The sequence below is a fragment of the Pogoniulus pusillus genome, chromosome Z, assembly GCF_015220805.1.
Source record: "Pogoniulus pusillus isolate bPogPus1 chromosome Z, bPogPus1.pri, whole genome shotgun sequence".
Lineage (NCBI taxonomy): Eukaryota > Metazoa > Chordata > Aves > Piciformes > Lybiidae > Pogoniulus > Pogoniulus pusillus.
In genome coordinates this window covers 37875040-37895130 of record NC_087309.1, presented here as the reverse complement: position 1 = coordinate 37895130, position 20091 = coordinate 37875040, and positions in this window count along the sequence as shown.

Sequence of the window (20091 nt, the reverse complement as noted above, 5' to 3'; positions counted from 1 at the left end):
TGGCAGAGACCTTTAAAAATCAACTGTTCCAAACCCTCTTGCCATGGGCAAGGGTATGTTCAATTAGATTAGGTTTCTCAAAGACCTATCCAGCCTGGTCTGAGTGCTTCCAGTGACAGGGACATCTACAGCTTGTCTTGGCAATCCAGGCCACTATCCCATTATCCTCATCATAAAATAGTTCTTCCTCATTTGTCATATAAATCTCTCTTCTAGTTTCTAACCATTACTCCTTGTCCTGCCACAAAAGGCCCTGCTAAAAGGTGTTTGCAACTATTTAAAAAACTGAACATCACACATTCAGAGAACTACAGAATGTTAGGGGTTGGAAGAGACCTTGAAAGATCACCTAGTGCAATCCACATGCCAGAGGAGGACCACCTATGCCAGATCACACAGGAACACATCCATATGGGTCTGAATATCTCCAAAGAAGGAGATTCCACAACACCCCTAGGTAGGCCTGTTCAGTTTTCTATCACACCCTTACAGTGAAAAATAGTTTTTCTTATGTTTCCAAGGAAACTTCCTATGCCTCAACTTCCATTCATTGCCCCTTGTCCTGTCATTGGGCATCACTGAGCAGAGCTTGCACCATCCTCCTGGAGGATGAAACATGAATAAGGTCATCCCTCAGGCTCCTCTTCTCCAAGCTAATGAGCCCCAGCTCCCTCAGCCTCTCCTCATAAGGAAGATGTTCCATTCCCTTAATAATTTTTGTGGCTATGTGTTGGACTCTTTCAAGTAGTTTCTATTTTCCCACTCAGAGGGAAATTTGTCTGACCAGTACAAGTTTTTAATATGATGAAGAGTGAATTAGCAACTACATCAGTCAGTTCATTCAATATGCTGGGTAGCATCTTGTTCTATAGACAAACAGATGTTCAGGCTCCTCAGGTGGTCTTGAATCTGGGCCCTACTTACAATGGGAGGGTTTTTAATTCCCCAAGTCCTTTCCTTAAGGTTCAAGGGTTTGAGAGATGTGGAAAGAGAGATTACCATTGAACACTGAGGCAAAACATTGCTGAGTGCTCCAGCCTTCTCCACGTCAGTTGTCACTCATCCTATCTTTAATCTGCCTCTCCTTAAGATGTGCCTGTTCTCTTCATGGGGGTGCTGGACTACGTGATCTATAAAGATCCCTTCCAAACCAATACTGGGTTCAGTTTTGGACCTCTTACTCTAAAAAGAACATTGAGTTACTGGAACATGTCCAGAGCAAGGTAACAAAGCTGGTGAAGGGTCTGCAGAATAGGTCTGGTGAAGAGTGACTGAAGGAATTTGGATTATTTAGTCTGGAGAAGAGGATGGTGAGGGAAGACCTCATTGCTCATCTACAGCTCCCTGACAGAAGAGTGGAGCCAGGTGGGAGTTGGTCTCTTCTCCCTAGTACCAGGTGTGACAGAACAAGAGCACATAACCTGAAATTGTGCCAGGAGAGGTTTTAAGTTGGATATTAGGGAAAGTGTCTTTACTGAAAGGGTGGTCAGACATTGAAACAGGCTGCCCAGTGAGGCGGTGGTGTCACCATGCCTGGAGGTGTTCAAGAAGCAGACATGTGGACACGGCACTTTAGGACATGGTTTAATGCCCATCTTAGGCTGAAGATTGAACTTTATGATCTCAGAGGTCTTTTCCAACCAGGTTGGAAGAGACCTCCAAGAAGATCTAGTCCAACCTATCCCCCCACGCCCCTAGCAGTCAACTAGACCATGGCACTAAATGCCTCATCCAGGCTTTTCTTGAACACCTCCAGACTACTCCACCACTCCCTGGGCAGCCCATTCCAATGGCAAATCACTCCTCTCTGGCAACAACTTCCTCCTATCATCCAGCCTAGACCTCTCCTGGCACAACTTGAGACTGTGTCCCCTTGTTCTGTTGCTGGTTGCATGAGAGAAGAGCCCAACCCCCACCCTGGCTACAGCCTCCTTCAGGTAGCTGGAGACAGCAATGAGGTCCCCTCCTGAGCCTCTTCTTCTGCAGGCTAAACAACCCCAGCTCCCTCAGCCTCTCATCATAGGGTTTGTGTTCCAGGCCTTTCACCAGCTTTGTTACCCTTCTCTGGACACGTTCCAGCACCTCAACATCTCTCTAGAATTTAGAAGCCCGAACTGGACACAGTACTCAAGGTGTGGCCTGACCAGTGTTGAGTACAACAATTCTATGATTCTACATGGGGGATAAATTTACTGGAATGCTACTGAGAAGGTATGGAAAAACTGTACATAAACTAACAAGCAATTGGGAAAGACCTTAAACCAAATACACTGAGAGAAAGGGAAAACCCTAATTTGTATTGAATAAAGTTTCCCAATTTTTGTAACTAGCAAACTGGGTTTCTTAAATTGGCCAGTGCAGATTCTAATAGCACTGAGCTTACAATCAAATGGGGAGTAAAATTGTATGTAATGAATTGGTAATACTGCACATTGCAGTAAGTTATTGCAAACAAGAGCTTTAATGTTCAACTGCTTGAACAATTCTGAGATCTATCAATTTGTGTAATTTAAAAAAGAAGTAAAGAACCTGAAGTAATAAAGCCTCTTGGACAATCTGGCAATAATAGTTTTGAGGAAACTTAATGTACTGTCGTGAGTCAGTGACTATTATGAAAGTAAAATTAGTGCAGATAAATCTGTGAAAAGACAAGTTGTCTGCTATGTATCAAAAATGCCTGTAACAAAGACAATTTGGAGGCTGTTTCTATTCAGTTCTTTGTAAAGGAAAGGAAAAAATTATTTAGAGGTTCAAAATCAATAAATAATTTAAAAAAAAAAAGAACAATAAGTGGTTTATTAAGACTAGAAGCAGCTAGGTGATAACTTTCTATAGGACCATATTGCTTTTTTCAAGAGATGGCTTGCAGGGCCTCTGACACTGAGAAGAAACATAATCAGAAAGAAAACAACTCAAGAGAAAAATTATGAAATACCTTAAGGCCTTGTGACACCAAAACCAACAAGAACAACAGGAAATAATCCTATCACCTTTGTGTGTATGTTTATTATCGCCATAAAAACTTAACACCTCTGAATGAACTCTTTCCATGCTAAATTTGTTCCTTAGATAGATCCCACATTTCCTGGGACCTATCAGAAGCTTTACTTCATACAATTGTTCACAACAACTATGATTTAAAAAAATAAATCTCAGAAGACATAAAAACAAAAGAATTGCCATAACAGGTCAGACCAAAGGTCTGCTTAATACGGTAACCTGTCCCCAGTAACCAGCTGGAGGAGGCCAGCACCATATAAAACAGGAGATAAATGGAAAATTCTTGGTGTACCACCTCATCTTCTAGCAGCTAGAAATGCAAGGTCTTCCTGGCTACAGTCTGCATTCCAATCATATTTAGTAGCCTTAAGTGGATTTGCCCATCACAACCATAAGCAAATTTAACCTTCTCAATTCCTTTGCTTCTGCAACACCCCACACGACAATGGGCTTCACAACACATCTAGGAGCTGTATGAAAAGTACTTCCTTTTTCGTTCATTTTCAGCTCACCACCTGATTATTTCTTGCAATAAAAGAACCAGCAGGAACACAATGAAACAGCAAATAATTGTTTCTTATACACCTACGTGCTGGCTGTGGAGCAGCAATCACCCCTCAGCTGCTAGTAGGGAAGCAGACTTGCAATAGAGGTTTTGTCTTCTGCTCCTGTTGCCCGGGGGACTGTAGGCTTCTAGATTAGTAATAGCACAGCAACAACAAGGAGACTTTAAAAACAGACATACAAAAGAAAAAGGACTAAGTGCTTTAAAGCTTTCCAGACACACAATGAATTGTTACAGGACTTGAACTCTTCTACTTCCAACAAAAGTGCTCTCCAAACTAAGGAGTGACTTTTGTGCTCCTAAGCATGAAAAAGGTTGGTGTGTGGCACAAGGCTTGTACTGAAGTTTCCCTACAAACTTCCAGAATCATGCAACACCTCTCTTATCCAAGACCCTGTGCTTCTACCCAGTGAGGATGGACATTTGGGTCAGACTGCCTGATGGCTTTCATTTTGTGGACAAATGGCACAGAGGGAGAACAAAAATTACTTCTAATTGACACCTGTATGTGAAATTTGGTCTCAGAGGTGAAAGGGTAGTGTGTCACTACTGTACTGCATCCTCACTCCAGTTACACTTATTCTGGACCCAGATGGATAATGACAGAAACTATGGAAAGAGAAAAATGGAAGGTCTTGCCTCTTCTACAGGCATGAAAAAATAATAATCTTCAGACTAATGGTAAAGTGCAAAAAGAAAAACAAGGAGAAGAAAAGAGCAGTTCCTTTGCCCAGCAGTCACAGGATGACACATGCTATTCCAGGTCCAAACTACTTCATCAGTGGACAATTATATGCTGTAAAAAAAGTCTCGTTGAAAGGACAAAAGAGGAAAAAATATCCACCACCCTGCTATACGAGGTAACAAGGCTTATTTGAAATAGACACCATAAAAATAAAATATATTTCATTGTGTGGAAAACAGAACCCAAACTGTGGTGAAACTGATGCTGTCAGTCACAGTAGTTATTGTTTCTACATCAGATATTTCTTAACCAGAGAAACTATTCTGCAGATGAAGTTAGGCTGTCAAGTGGCCATTCTTCATAATGTTATTATATAGAAGTAACAGAAAAACAGTGTACAGAAAATAAAGGAGAACAACAGGATCTCACCACCCCCTCCCCCCAAAAAAATAAAGTCTCAGAAAGCAATGGTTACATTGAAAATAATTATCATTGCTCAGAGTAAGCATTCTGGAAACAAAGCCTTCAAATTAGGAGGGAAATACAGCAAATAAATTAATTTCAAAATAGGAATGTGTAGAATTTTCTTTACTACCCTCACAACAGCACTACATGATGTCTAAACTGGTTTGCCAAATGCAAAACAGTGTGCATGGGTTCTGCTCAATTTACTGTGCATGGGTTCTGCTCAATCTGTTGCCCCTGACCCGGCACAAACTTTGTCAAAGGACGGCATGCACTCTAGTAACAGAGCCAAAACATTTTCAGGAGAAGAGAGACTGCTAGGATTTGGAAGAATATTCATATGCTGGCAAAGAGTAAGCTGTACTTTGTTGCCCCTCTGAAAAATGTAATTCTCAGGTGTTTGAACACTAACAGGTCCAAGCTTTGCAGCTCTGTGGCATGAAAATTTCTGAAGGTTAAAGCATAGTTAGATCCAAACATTGCCTACCAACAGCTATCAACAGGAGTGAAATTACTGTTCTTCTGAAAGGTAGCTGTGAAAGGGAACTTTTCAAAAGGGACCTTGAGCATGGAATGGAGAAAGTACTAGAACAGGAGGCTGTGCCATCCTGCAGCTGCTGTACAACACCTGGTCTGCAACAGCAGTTCCTGCCTATCTTCCATTTGTTTTAGAGCGCTGAGTCATTTATCAATTTTACAAACATAGCCTGGCACAAAAATGGTCAGGAATTGGTCCATTCAGCCCCAGGGTCCTGTCTCTTACAGTGACCAGATGCTTAGGAAAGAGAATGAAGGCACAGGATGGTAATGCACTCTGTGCTACTGCCAGAGAGCCTTCCAGCTGGTGGCAGCTGGATGCTGCGACACCACCTTCAGGTGGCAATTTATATACTCATCTTCAGGTGGATACCCAAGGATGCATCTAATGCATTTCAGAACGCATTTGTAACTTTCTTCCCCACTGCATTAGAAGATGAGCTCTGCAACTTGAACATTCTTGTGTGTGTATGTGTATCCATGTCTGTTCTAAACCTGCATCCTCTTAGCATCAAAAAGAATAGCCAGCTGCTCTTATTCACCTCAGCTGCTCTGGGATCAACCTCCACAGGCCATGAAACCTCACGCAGACAGCTGCATTCAATGTGTACTCTGCTAAGTACTGAACGGGAAGTGCTGCACATTCCTCCATAATTCATCTGCCAGAGGGGATATATTTTAGGAGGTCTTTTCTAATTTTAGTAGTTCTATGATTCTATACACTGGTCAGGGTAAAAGTGAAAGTACAGACCCCAGCTCTGTAAAGCATATGCTGTATTTAATAAGCTGTAGAATATGCTGGTGGTAGGGCACTTCACAGGATCACAGGATCACAGGATATTAGGGGTTGGAAGGGACCCAAGGAAATCATCAAGGTCCAACCCCTCTGCCAGAACAGGACAATATTATCTAACAGATCACAGAGGAACACATCCAGACAGGCCTTGAAAGGCTCCAGAGAAGAGACTCCATGACTCTCTGGGGAGCCTGTTTCAGTGCTCTGTGACCCTTACAGCAAAGAAGTGTTGAGGAGGAACCTCTTGTACTGCAACTTACACCCACTTGAGTAATTCCCTGGTTTTTAGCACATCCTTCATCCTAGATTTGTACCAGCCTGAGCAACAGGAAAATACTAGCACATTGATAGAGGTTTTTTGGTTGTTTTTTTCTAGGTGTTTTGCTCAGCATATCTACAGTGGTTGAGGACACTGGAACGGGTTTGCCCAGGGAGCTTGGTGGCTGCTTCCTCCCTGGAGGTGTTTAAGGCCAGGTTGGATGAGGCCTTGAGCAACCTGCTCTAGTGGGGGTTGTCCCTGCCTACACTGGGGGGTTGGAGCTGGATGATCCTTGAGGTCTCTTCCAACCTAGATCATTCTATGATGGTCTCTGGCATAGATGAAAACCTGAATTTCCACTCCAAGTGTACAGTATGCATTGATGTATGCATCTATTGAAATAGTTACAATACGTAAGTTTTATCACTTCATAAACATCTCTTGCATCTGTCAGATCAGATGAGTAGCGGAAATCAAGTCAGTCCAGTCTGATGGGTGTGAGCCACTCCTCACACTTTTGTATCACCAGCAACTTAGCTGAGGGTCCACTCTGTTCTTTCAGCCATGTCATTGATGAAGATGTTGAGGTTGAGGCTCTTAGATTCTCTAACTTCTTTCAGTCTCATTCTTGTGGCAACAAAAATGATGTTTCCGTACATATCTGGTTTAAGTAAGTCACATTACCTATCTGGTTTAAATAAGTCATATTAACATCCACTCTTAGTATTCAGACTGTGTGTATAAGTACTTAATAAAAATTACAAAATCATTTTAATAAACAATTACTGACATTCTTTGCAGCATAGACATTTCTTTAGAAGATTCTTGGCCTGGCAGACTTAATATTAACATTAAGTAAAGCATCTTATTTTATTCAATCTCTATGAGTTATTTAATGTATTTTCTTAATTTCTATGAGTTATTTCTAGCTGTGGTCTCAAGCATGGAACCAGTTCACACACATTCTTTGGTTTGCATATGCCATTTCTAGGGAAAGGGTTAATTACTGTTCAGTAATCAGTGATCACTGTTAATCAGAGTGAAGTATCCTTAATATCATCTTCAATGCAAGAAATAGTTTGGGAGGGTCTACTGGGGAGGAGAATGTCTGTTTTGGAATCAAATATATGAATCTACTAAGAAAACAAAACCTTAAAAACATGAGGCAACTTCCAACAGCATATTCCCAGGATCAGCCAGCTTCCCTCACAATATAGCCAGTCCAAAGGTATCCTAGAACATCTATATTCATATGGAAGATTTTAAAGATGTTGACATTGTTACTGTCAGAGAAAATTAGTATAGGCCCATAGCCACAGTAATCCTAGAGACTATGTTTTTAAACCAGTTCAGTTGGCTTCTGCATTAAAAAGTAAAGAATAAATGCCAGAAAAAAAAATCAACATGTTGTGTACAGAAATTAGACTTGCATATAAAATAATCAGACATTTAGCTAGTCCTATGCCTGTTGGCATTCATTTATTTGAATACATGCATTTAGTTATTTGGTGCATATAAATGGTCATGATCTACCTCTTTAGTGATACTGAAGAGCTGTGTTATTAACTCCCTATAAGCACTGGTGGAAAGTGGAAATCTGCTTTATCTTATTATTTCATGAATTATCTTTCTCCACTTATGTAAAATTATTTATTTTGCAAATAATGACAACTGAATTATCAAGACATTTTTATTAATTTTTAATATATTTTGAAATACCTCAGCTGCATGGGTAAGAATCCAGATGCCACAATACTCTCAGAGTATTAGGAGCTCTTTTCCTAAACCCTTTATGAAGTATTTGTTATGTTTTATATATATATATATATATATTATATATATATATATATATATATATATATATATATTTAACACCTAATCATGAAATCTTCACGATAAAGATTCTCCACAGGTTGACTTTTGTGCAGATCTACAGCAACTGAAGAGAATGTAAAGAAAACAGAACAATAAAAAGAGAGATACAGCATTTGACCATATTAGGAGACTGAGATGACAAATAGACACTCATTTGCATTGTGTTATCAATAAGCAGGCAACCAGCTATTTCTGACAAGCAATGCTAAGTAGGTAAGCTTCAGAGTATTGACCAAAAAAATGAGATGCATTTTAAAATTAGACTTTGCAGCTCATACACAAGGAGAACCACAGAATATTCTCGTAACACAATATATTAAGAACCAAAATCTACCTAAGAATGTAACAGACTAATCTCGTAGCAAATGGTTGCATATTATCTAGAGTACTTTGAACCCCAATTAGAGTTTATCTGTATCCAAGAAAGTGAATTTCTCTGGGCAAAACAGCTTTTAGCAGTCAGGAAGATACTCTAGGTTCAGGAAATAACGTGCTGCACCAGCCAGTTGGTGGTGTTCAACCTGAAGGAGAGAAAGCTCCAAGAAGACCAGTGACTGAAGGAAGCCCCCAGGAAAGCTGAAGAAGGAGTTTATGAGGGGCTGTATTGACAGAGCAAGAGGCAGCTAGAGCAGAGTAGATTTAGATTAGATATCAGAAAGAAGTTCTTCATGAGGATGGTGAGACACTAGAACAGGCTGCACAAGGAAGCTGTGGACCTCCTCATACCTGGAAGTGTTCTAAGAGCAGGCTGGATGAGGCTTTGAGCAAGCTGGTCTATCAGGAGATGTCCCTGCCTATAACAGGGGTGTTGTAAACTAGATGATTTTTAAGGTCCCTTCCAACCCAAACCATTCTATGATTCTGTGATCTCTGTAGGTCACAGAGAAGCAGATTCATGTCATTAGCAGATTATCCCATGCCATTTTCAGCCACCATTTTCCTTTCTACCTGGTTCTACCTGCCTGTGCACAGGCCAAATATATCTTATGAGTCACAAAGTACACATATTTTTAGGCACATACCTTGGGTACAAAGGAGAGATAAGGGAATAGCAATAACAGTAAAACCTGCAGCAACAAGTATGTGTTAGTCTGACATTAATGGGTACAGTATGGATTTTGTGTCATTTTGCCAGAATGAAGCAGGAGTGTCAAGGCAAATTCAATTTGCCACAATATTCTTGCAAGAATATCTGCATAACAAAAAGGTCAAGTGGCCCAAAAGAATATCTTTTAACATATTAGAGCTGAAGAGCTGTGTGAGGTCTACATACCTAAAAACACTATTTCCTGGCCGGCTTACCCTTTAAAGAACATGGACTGTACTCTACAGATTTTTTTTCCCCCTTTCTTTTTATTTTTTTTTCCTATTAGGAAATAGATGTGAAAATGGGTCTAGAGGAGATGATTTGTGACAGCCATGGCAGATTGTTCATCTGACAAGTATAAGCTCTGAGAATAAAAGAGCTTTTGATAATTTTATTCCAAGTGTCATTCGATGGGATTTAGACTTCTACATTGCTCAGACACTTTTAATTTTTTTCCCCATAGAAGGATTTTTTTTTTTTTAATCCATTCAGCAGATGAGAAAATTGCAATCTTAGCTCAAGCTGCAGCGGTCTTCTCAGGGAGGCAGTTTAAAGATGTTAAGTGTGGTTTACACCAGAAATGACACAGCAAAAAAGCCTACCAAGCCAAGGCAATGCCTTCCCCACTTCTGCCACTCAGACAGAGACTCTCTCCTAGACGATGAGGTACTTGGGGACTTGAATTCTGGTAGCCTGATGGCCTTTCTCCCACTTAATTTGAGGAAGTGTGCATCAGTGCAGCACTGTTTTCTGTTAGACTTGAAGGTGGGGATAAAAAAACAGGTGGAGAAAGGAAATCAGAAAAAAAAATCACAATGACTTAAAATGACAGAAAGAATTTTGCTAAATGTGCTGACATTTCTGGATCGTATCTCATCTGGTACTTTGTTTTAAAAATATCTAAATAAATGTCAACCCATTGTGACCTTCCTTCCATTGTTGAAGGACATGTCAAAACCCCAAGATCTTTATTTCCTGGTAGTATCCTCCAGAACAGAAGTCCTGTAGAGAAAAGTCAAAAGGTGCTACCACAAGTAGATAAGTGCATAAAAAGGCAAAACTATCTACTTTACCCACAAAAAAAATCTTAATCTCGTCAGCTCCCTTTGGGCCTGTTTTTTGTTGCTCATTGACTTATGCAGTTACTGACACAATGCAGAATAGGTGTAAGGTTAGGGAAAAGACAAATTAAGTCTCTTTAACTACAGAAAGAAAGTCTGTGCAGGTGAAAAACTGGCTGATATTTTCAAACTAAGGGATTTAGCCACACAGTTCCCATTGAAATTAATTAGAAGTGAGCAGATTATTCTCTCAGCTTGCCTTAAGAAGCCTCCAGCACAGAGTATAAATGAGAAAAGGAATGGGAGGAGGGGAAGAAAGTGAAAACCCCATAAACCTTTTAAACAAAAATAGTCTAAGTAGAATGTGTGTTTCAATTGTAAGAGCCAAAAGATTTGGATGTTTTGTATAATATAATGCATACCAATACACAAAGCTTATTAAGAGTACTCAAGCCTCTTGGGTTACTTTATAAGTATGTATTGCTTCATAAACCTATCTTTTAGAGTATGGATATATGCAAGGATAGAGAGGAAAAAAAATATCAGCAAAAAACTTGTAAATTGGAATTAAGGCTCTAATCTCCCTTAAGTTTTCTCTCAGAAGCTGGAATAAAGCCAGATATTATATATCAGCTTTACTACTTGCAGGATAAGTTAACTACAAAGATATAATGGCACTGCTTATGCCTTTGAATACTAAGGTCCTTTTCCTCGGAAATTCAACATCATTCCACCTTTTTTAATGCATTCCAAGTGGCTAGCTGTGAAGAGGTTCCCATAAAATGCTCAAATCTTTACCCATTCAACAGGCCAGCCAAAAGGTTCTGTTTTGGTAGTTGCATGTTTGGACATAATTTGAAATCTTTATATTTAAACTACAAATCAAAGCAGATGAAGTTATATCTCTCCATTTTTATCAAGAGTATTTTAGTTTAGTGTCATTGTCACTGAAGTGACCATCTTTGGAAGCACTGTCATGGGATTCTGTTGAAAGCAAGGATCCCTTTACAACAGCCACCTCAGATAATCAGCAAGCTAAATTTTGCAAGACACCCACTGAAAAACTTGTCATGGGTGTTGCACACATTTTCTCTGTAGTTTGAAACTCCATTCACTGAGCCTTTCGATTACCATAGTTTTACTTTGAAATACATAATTTTGAATGGTCAATCAGAAACTGGGTAAAAAAATTTTATTTGAGTTTGTTGAAGCAAAGGATCAACAATCTGTAGTTCTAGTACACTTTTTTACTGAATGCATCTTTTTCAATCAGTTATTCACTGTAAGAAAAGTGTGACTGTTTATCTCCCTTAAAATGAATAAATGCACCTATGTAAAACAGGGAAACATTACCAAATAATACAGAGCATGCAAAAACCCAGGAAATGCTCTGAAGTAAGGATATTAAAAAGTGTGCATTTAACACAGAATATTGTAATAAGTTGTTCTTCATAAAAGAAGAAAGACTTTCCCAAAGTCATGGATGGGGGGCTTCAAATTCCCCTCCGAACCATTCCTCTCTGAATCTCTCTTAACCTCTCCTTTTCGCACCTCTCTGAACCTCTCCAAACCCCTCCTAACCTCTCCTCTCCGAATTTCTCCTCTCTGAATCTCTCCTCTCCCAAACCTCTCTGAATCTCTCCTCTCTGAACCTTTCCTCACTGAACCTCTCCAAAGCTCTCTGAACCACTTCAAACCTCTCCTCTCCAAACATCTCCTCTCTGAACCTCTTCTCCTCAAACCTCTCCTCTACTAATCTCTCTTCTCATCTCCAAACCGTTCCTCTCCAAACCTGTCCTCTCTGAATCTCTCTCTCTTCTCTTCCAATACATTTCTTTCTCCAGCCTTCAAGTTTAAGAAATACTCGACACCCATCACAAGTCAGACTTAAAATCTTGGTCAGGTCAGACTTATTTTGTGCATCATTAGGGCTGCTTGTGTTAATCAATTGCACCATAATGTGCAAGAAAAATGAATGGAAATACATGAGGACAAAGAGACACCTTCTAATTTGTTGTCTTTGTGCTTACAATGAGATCTTTTTTAAGATTTAATAACAGGGGTAAACTGGCAAAAAGGCATTTTCACTTACCAGCATTTCAGTGGCTTTCTACTAAACAAAAAAAATTGTTTCAAATTTGTTTGATTTTTGTTTAAAAATCTGTATTTTGACAAAAATCTGTTAGGGTTCAAACTACTACAGTAGCATTTCCCTAAAGTCTTAAAAATGATGACATTTAGAGATAACTTTAAAGGTAAGGGTAAGGAAAGCAGGCTTGAACAGATGAGATTTTACAGCACTTTCAGAATTAGGAGCTGAAATAAAGTTTTACATGATTCATGATTCTTTTGGAAGTTTCTTTATAAAAGAAAAGCAAAGAAAAAGAAAACAAAAAGTAATATATATGTGGTTATGTACATGCTGGGCTAAGTGCATTAAAAAAAAAAACAACCAAATAAAAGATACCATCAGTGCCAGGAAGACTTTATGATCTAATTTTATTTGTCACTCAGAAGAAAACAAGGTAGAACAGGGCATGCAGAGAAGACCATTAAAACTGTAAACTTACACAGTTTATTAGAATTGTTTTGGCTTACAAAACTAGAGAATATATTGTAGGAGATACCCAAAACACCCATACCAAACCAAAATCCAACCCCAAAGAACCCAAATGGTCCTGCAATGGGTTCAGGTAGTGACAGGACTAGGGCAAATGGAATGAAGCTGGAGATGGGTAGGTTCAGGATGGACATGAGGAAGAAGTTCTTCACAATGACAGTTGTGAGACCCTAGAATGGGTTGCCCAGGATGCAGTTGAGGCCCCATCCCTGGAGGTGTTTAAGGCCAGGCTGAATGAGGCTCTGGCCAACCTGATCTCGGGTAGAGTGTCCCTGCCCATGGGAGGGAGGTTGAAACTAGATGATCCTTGTGGTCCTTTCCAACCCTGATTAATTCTACAATTCTATGATTCTAAATGATCTGCAAAAATTAAGGCTAGAAATAAAGGTTAAGCAGTGACAACTGATAACTAGGTCCAAACACAACTGTGGAAGAGAGTTAAGGGGGAAAAAACACTGTGCAAAGCCAGAAAGACAACTGGAGGGTGGCATGATATGGACAGGTCAGTAGAAGGATAGACCTCTGATGAAGTGGAAGAAAGCAGCATCGACACGAGAGATGAGAGGGATGAAGTATCCTGCAGAGAAAATACTGAACCCAAATAATGTTTTGATATCAATGTCATTGGTAGGTAGATTTACAAATGGGCTCACCAGGGGAAAACCAGAAAAAATTCAACTCTTCCAAGACTGCAAAAACAACCACAGGAAACCTGCAGGTAATTTTATGTAGGCAGATATTCTGTTTTAGCACACTAAGTTTGATCTTGAGGCTGTCTATGAATATACCATAAAATGATGAGAGAACCAGATAAATAGGACTGGGCAGAAGGAAACAAGCCTGAGGAACAGAAACAGTTTTGGAAGTCCTGGAGGACAGCAGCATCCAGAAAAGCTGACATCACCTTGCTGAGATGCAGTACAGAAGAAGAATGAAAACAAGAAACAGCAGGATTCTCTGGGTAGCTGTTACACAGAGAGGCTGTATGAATTTGTGTTTTTCTGGGATGCTTAAGACATTATGAACATGCAGAGCAGCCTGATTCTGTTTCCACACTTAATGAGCCTGTTTTTTGACCTCTGTATGACCCTTTTAAAGTATTTTTTTTTTCATTGAAATAGAAGAAGCAGGATGTTTAGATTTAGCAAGTTTAGCAGAAAAGATCTGTATCGTTTCCTGGTTCAGAAAAACCTGTGTGTTGTTTCCAATTCTTTAGGCTTCCCTTTGCCTTTGACACCCTGTTTTTAAAAATTAAAACTTTTTCTTTAATAAGATTGTTGGTGAAACCAAAACTCACTCAGTTATCAGATACCTTGAATTGATGGCATTTAAAGTACTTCAAAACTGCTTAGTTGTGCTAAAAGTACTTAGTAGTGGTAAAAGTACTTTTACTTGATTGACATAAGGATAAGAGCTAGCCCAGGGGTGGTAAACATAGATGGGAAAAAATATAGAAGGGAAAAAAAACAAACAAACCAGGAATTCACAATTTTCTGCAAGTATTTTGCAATTTACATTGGCATATGCATTTTCTCCACATCCTGAGTATTTACAATCTCTCACTTGCACTATAATCTAACCATTGCTCAGGCTCAGTGTAGCTTTTCTTGGCCTTTTGCTTCTCACTTGCACATCAATTGATAGGTCACCACTTCACAGGCTGTAGAAGACTGTCAGACCCCTCTCCAAACCTCACTTATAGTATGGCTTCCTGGGAAGAAGCAGAAATTAGCCTACAAACCGCACAGACAACAAAAGTGTCCTAGGCAGGTGGGGAAAGAGGATAGTGAAAGTAGGAACACAGTAGAAGCAGGGGTACACAGCTGGCTGAGCAGTGATTCTGGGTGCAGCTCTGGGCTTACCTGTACAAGACATGGACAGACTGGGCAAAGTTCAGTAGTGGTCACTGAGATGAGTAAAGGGCTTGAGCTAAAGGGCAGGGATGCCACCCAGAGGGACCTGGACAGGCTGGAAATGTCAGTCTGTCAAACCTCATGACATTCAATAAGGCCAAGTGTAAGGTCCTTCACCTTGGTCAGCACAATCCCAAGCACAGATACAGGTTGGGTGGTGAATGGCTGGAGAGCAGCCCTGAGGAAAAGGACCTAGGGGTCTGGGTTGATGAAAAGCTCAACATGAGCTGGCAGTGTGCACCTGCAGCCAGACAGCAACTGTGTCCTGGGCTGCAGCAAGATAAGCGTGGCCAGCATGGCAAGGGAGGGGATTCTCCCCCTTTACTCTGCCTCTTGTCAGACTCCACCTGGAGTGCTGCATACAGTTCTGGATCCCCAACCCAAGAGGACATTGAACTGTTGGAGCAAGCCCAGAGGAGGGCCACAAAGACAATCAGAGGGCTGGAGCACCTCTGCTATGAGGACAAGCTGCACAAGTTGAGGCTCTTCAGCCTGGAGAAGACCTTATAGTGGCCTTCCAGTATCTGAAGGGGGACATACAGAAGGGCTAGGGAGAGGCTAATGAGTTTACACTGGAAGAGGGGATATTTAGACTAAATGTTACAGAAATGTTCTTTACAGTGAGGGTGGTGAAACACTGGAACAGTTTGCCCAGGGAGGTTGTGGATGCTTCCTCCCTGGAGATGTTCAAGGCCAGGTTATATGAGTCCTTGAGTAACCTGTTGTAGTGGGAGATGTCCCTGTCTATGGCGGGGGTTGGAACTGGATTATCTAAATCATTCTACAATTCTATGTCTGCTATGAGAGAAGACTGAGAGAGCTGGAACTAAAGTACTCCTCGTAGGACTCAGGGGAATTTTTTCACACATACAAATACCTGACGGATGATATTAAAAAAAAAAAAAAAAAAAAAAAAAAAAAAAAAAAAAAAAGCTGAGACAGGTTTTTGCTCAGTGGTGGTCAGTGAAAGGACTAGAGGCAATGGGCACAAATTGTGCACAAGAGACTCCATCTGAACCAGGAAATACTTTTATCATTGTAACAAGTGACCAAACATTTGAACAGGCTGCTCAGAGAGTCTATGCGATCTCCATCCTTGGGGCTATTCAAAAGACACTTGGATGTGGTCCTGTACAACCAACCCTTCCAACCTCAACCACTCTCTTATCCTGTGGCTAAGGCTGGGAGAAGGAAGATTGTCCTTGGTTCCAATTTAAATTCCCAGAGACTCAAATACATTTGATAGAATCAATTACAATTTATAGAGTGCCCTTTCCCTCTTTCCCCTCCTTTCCCAAAAGAAAGGAATTAGATGTAGAGAGAGGAAAGGTAAACACACCCAAATAAACAATCTCACTTTGATTTGGAAGTTAAAAGGAGAAAAGTTTAACAATAAATTAAAAGTATATGAGGAGGGAAGATACAAAGGTGTAGGGAAGATACAAAGGTGTAGGGAAGGGAAACAAGATACTAAATGTGTAAATACACCACACTTTTGATGGCAATGGGTTTGTCCACCTCGTGGGTGATGGCCACGTGGTAAAACAAAGAGAACCAGGAACAGGATGGTGATGCTGGTAAGCAGGGAGGCAGGGAGGGCAGAGAGAGAGAACAGGAAGTCCTCCTTCCTTTTTTATAGACCTTTAGACAGGAAGGGGGAGTGGGCTAACCACCACCTGTTAGTGTTCAGATGCACCCCTGGGGAGGGGTCAAGACCACCTAGGGTCAGGTTCAAGGTCACTCCCCCTGGAGGGTTAACCTTGTACGAAGATAAAGATGGAACCTAGATATCATAGGAAACTAAGAAGGACCAGCATTGCTCCTGCAGAGATGTATAGCTTATGAAGCATATGGTGTTTGCATTCAGAGACAAAGATTTGGAGGACTCAAAAGGGTCAGATAATAAAATCTTATATGGTTCTACCAGTACTTTTAGCCAAAAAGAAAAGGAATTTAATTAAAAGAAACACAAAGGAGATGTAAGGTTTAGCTGACAGACTAGCAAATAATCTCATGCAGTTAAAATTAGTAGGATACCAAATGAAGTGGAAAATGACTGTAGCTAAGTGATATTACTGCTCATAGGAAGCAGGATTTTAAATTAATAAACATGAATATATTAGTCCATTGTACATTGTGCAATAATGAGGGATGCTGATGTTACACATGCATCAAAATGTCAGACCATGGTATGACAGAGCAATTCATAGCAACACAGAGGAATGTGCAGAAGCCTGGGAGAAGACCTCCACTGAAGAAGTTACCCAAGGTGAAATCACCCTAATGATCTCATCAAACCTCTTCATTCTAAAACACACTGTGAAATCCAGAGTTACAGAAAGGCGGGGGTGGGGGAGGGGGTAGGTGAGAGGGGGAGGAAAGATCAAATGAGAAGGTACACCATAGCTCTCACTCGTCTTAGAGCAAGAGGCAAAGATGCTTTCTGACTCTCAAAGAACTGCTTCCCTGCTTTTCCAGTACTGAAGAAGACAAGTCCTTTTCCAGTAGTGAAGAAGACAAGTCCTGTCCACTGCTGCCATCCAGAGTAATGCACATTGACAGTCCCTCAAAGAGGCAGAAATACTCTCTGATTTCACAACATGAAGAAAATCCTCTGGAGCCACCTAACCTGTAAAGTCTTCATCCTTTTTCCTTATCTGCTGTCACCATTTGGCCCAAGCCTGCAAGGACCATGAAGGTTGATGTTCCTAATGAGGTCTTAGCACAATTTGCCTCCATTTTGTGGATCTAAGTCCAGGACTGGCACCCAATTCTGAGCTTTGAACTTGGTCTTGTAATTTACGTCCCTTTCAAAATCTATTTCAAAAAGTACAAAAAAACCCTCCTTAAAATAGCATGCAGTGAATGCCTCAGTTTTCATCCAGTCTAGAAGAGGGCAATCTAATAACCAAGGTCACCATCTTGAGCTTCTGTATGACATGTGGTATGACTAAATATATATGTACTTATTTGCATCAATTTTTGTCACAAGCCATTGAATTTGCAAATCATTTCCATCTGCGTACTTACATAATTTGACAACTTTGCCCAACCTCAACTAACTTATTTTTAACTTTCTACAGCAACCCAGAAATGGCAAATAATTATTACCTACACTACCTTAGTTTGCAGGGACCACTGCAATGAAAGTTTGTAACATGAAACTGGGCAACTACTGGAGATTCCCCACTGGTTTTTTGCCTCAAAAAGGAATTTAAACAGAATAGGATGAACAAGCAGCACTAAGCAGTGACTTTCCTAATGTCATTCATCAGATTCATGTCCTCTCGCCTAGGCTCATGATGTCTCCCAAGTGGTGAAGGTTTTCCCCCTTAACTTTTGGATTAAACTTTCCTTGGTTCATTTAGTGCAATTTCTTTTTAACTTTTCAAAATATCATTTGACAATTTTTGAGGATCCAAACGTTTTGGGCTTTTTTTTTTTCCACAGACACGTTTGTTAAATTAATTTCTAATTCAAAATGTCATGCTTTTGCACTTCATGCATTCAAAATGTCATATACAAGTGCCATGGCAGCAGACTATGGAAATCTTGGCTTGTGGAGGGAAGACAGGAAGGAATATAGTAACAGATGCTCACACATATTTATAGACTATTGTACATAGAGACAGACACACAGCAGGTAAGGCTAGGACAGAAAAGGATGTAGTTCTTCTCTGAAGCCCCTGTATGCTCATTTAAAAACCACTTAAACAGCCTGAGTTAGAATTTGAATTTAAGCTCAACTGCCAGTGTGGCTGGAAATTTCCAGTTGGACAGTCAGTGTTCCCAAAACTTCTTAATCACAGACCTGCTGTCTCCTAACAGAACAGCTAACCCTTGTGCAATTTAGAGCCTGTTTTTGCTGGTTTTTACCACCGCATTTGCTGATCTGCAGCAAGTTGTTCATCAGAGGCCAAGGAAACACAGAGCAGCTTTACCATTTACTCCTAATGGAGCTCAAGACCATTGGCATCTCCCATCTGCTCTGCATAGCTGTGATTGTCTAAAGTAGCCATTAAAATGATATAATTCCTGGGAAGGAGGAATTAGATTAGAAATCTTTGGCAGGGTTAGCATACTTCTCTTCTTCCACTCCATTCACCTCTCCAAAATGGAAAGCCAAATTCTCAGTAACTACAGGAGTGGCCTGTAGAAGATGCTGGCACATGGCAAAAAAAGAAACAGCAAGTCTAAGAGTGATCTGCAGACTGCCATCCTTGAAGTTGCTTCAGTTTCAGCTTCTTAAGAATGTCCTTAGATTGGAAAAGACCTTCAAGATCATTAAGTCCAATCTTTAGTTTCACACTGAGAAATCTTTGACTAAACCAAATCCCTCAGCACAACATCTAATCACTATGAATCACTATGGTTGGAAAGGAACAATAGCATCAGGTATGCCGTAAAGGGTTCAAAGTGTGTTTAAAGACTTTCATAACATTGCTTTTTAACTTAAACAGTCATGGAGATCAGCCAAAACAAAACCAAAAACAAACAAACAAACCCCACAAACAAAAAAAAAGGCATTTTTTTTTATCCAGATGGTCATCTTTAATAAAAAATCATGTACAGTATTAAAATGCCTAGGTAACCATTCACATCAGTACCTGTCATTAAGATAGCTGTTTTTAAATATTCTCAGTCTGAAAGAGAAGCATAAAATGTTTACTGCTATTAACACAACTGTGAATATCAGAAGAATTATTCTGGAGGCCCAAGTACCTGCGAACATTTTTTTGTTCACAAGCTGCTAGGACACTGTCAAATTTTTTTCTCTTTAGTATTTTTTTCCCCTTAAACCAGCAACAAGAAAGTCAACAATCCAGAAACTGAAGTGGCTTCTCAGTCTGCTTCATCACAGCCCAGAGTGAAAATAGAATTTAGCACCCTTCCCCTTAAATGCACCTTCTTCGTGGCAGAGAACAATAATGCACACAGACAAAAAATGACAACCTTCCTCACCTTGGGGCACTGTAAAACTGTATTTCACAAGATACAGAAAGATGAGAGAAAAGGTCATTTTTTGCTGCCCTTTTTTTCTTTTTCCTTTTTTTTTTTAAGTCCTGAAATTCATCTGCAAAGCAAGAGAGTCTCACAAAAGAAAAAGAGGTCACACACAAGAAAGAGCAAAGGGAAAACACAATTCTTTTACATTGTGCTCCAATTACATTACAGTTTAGACACTAACAAACTCACCACTTTGCAACATAGATTGAACCACTTTATAC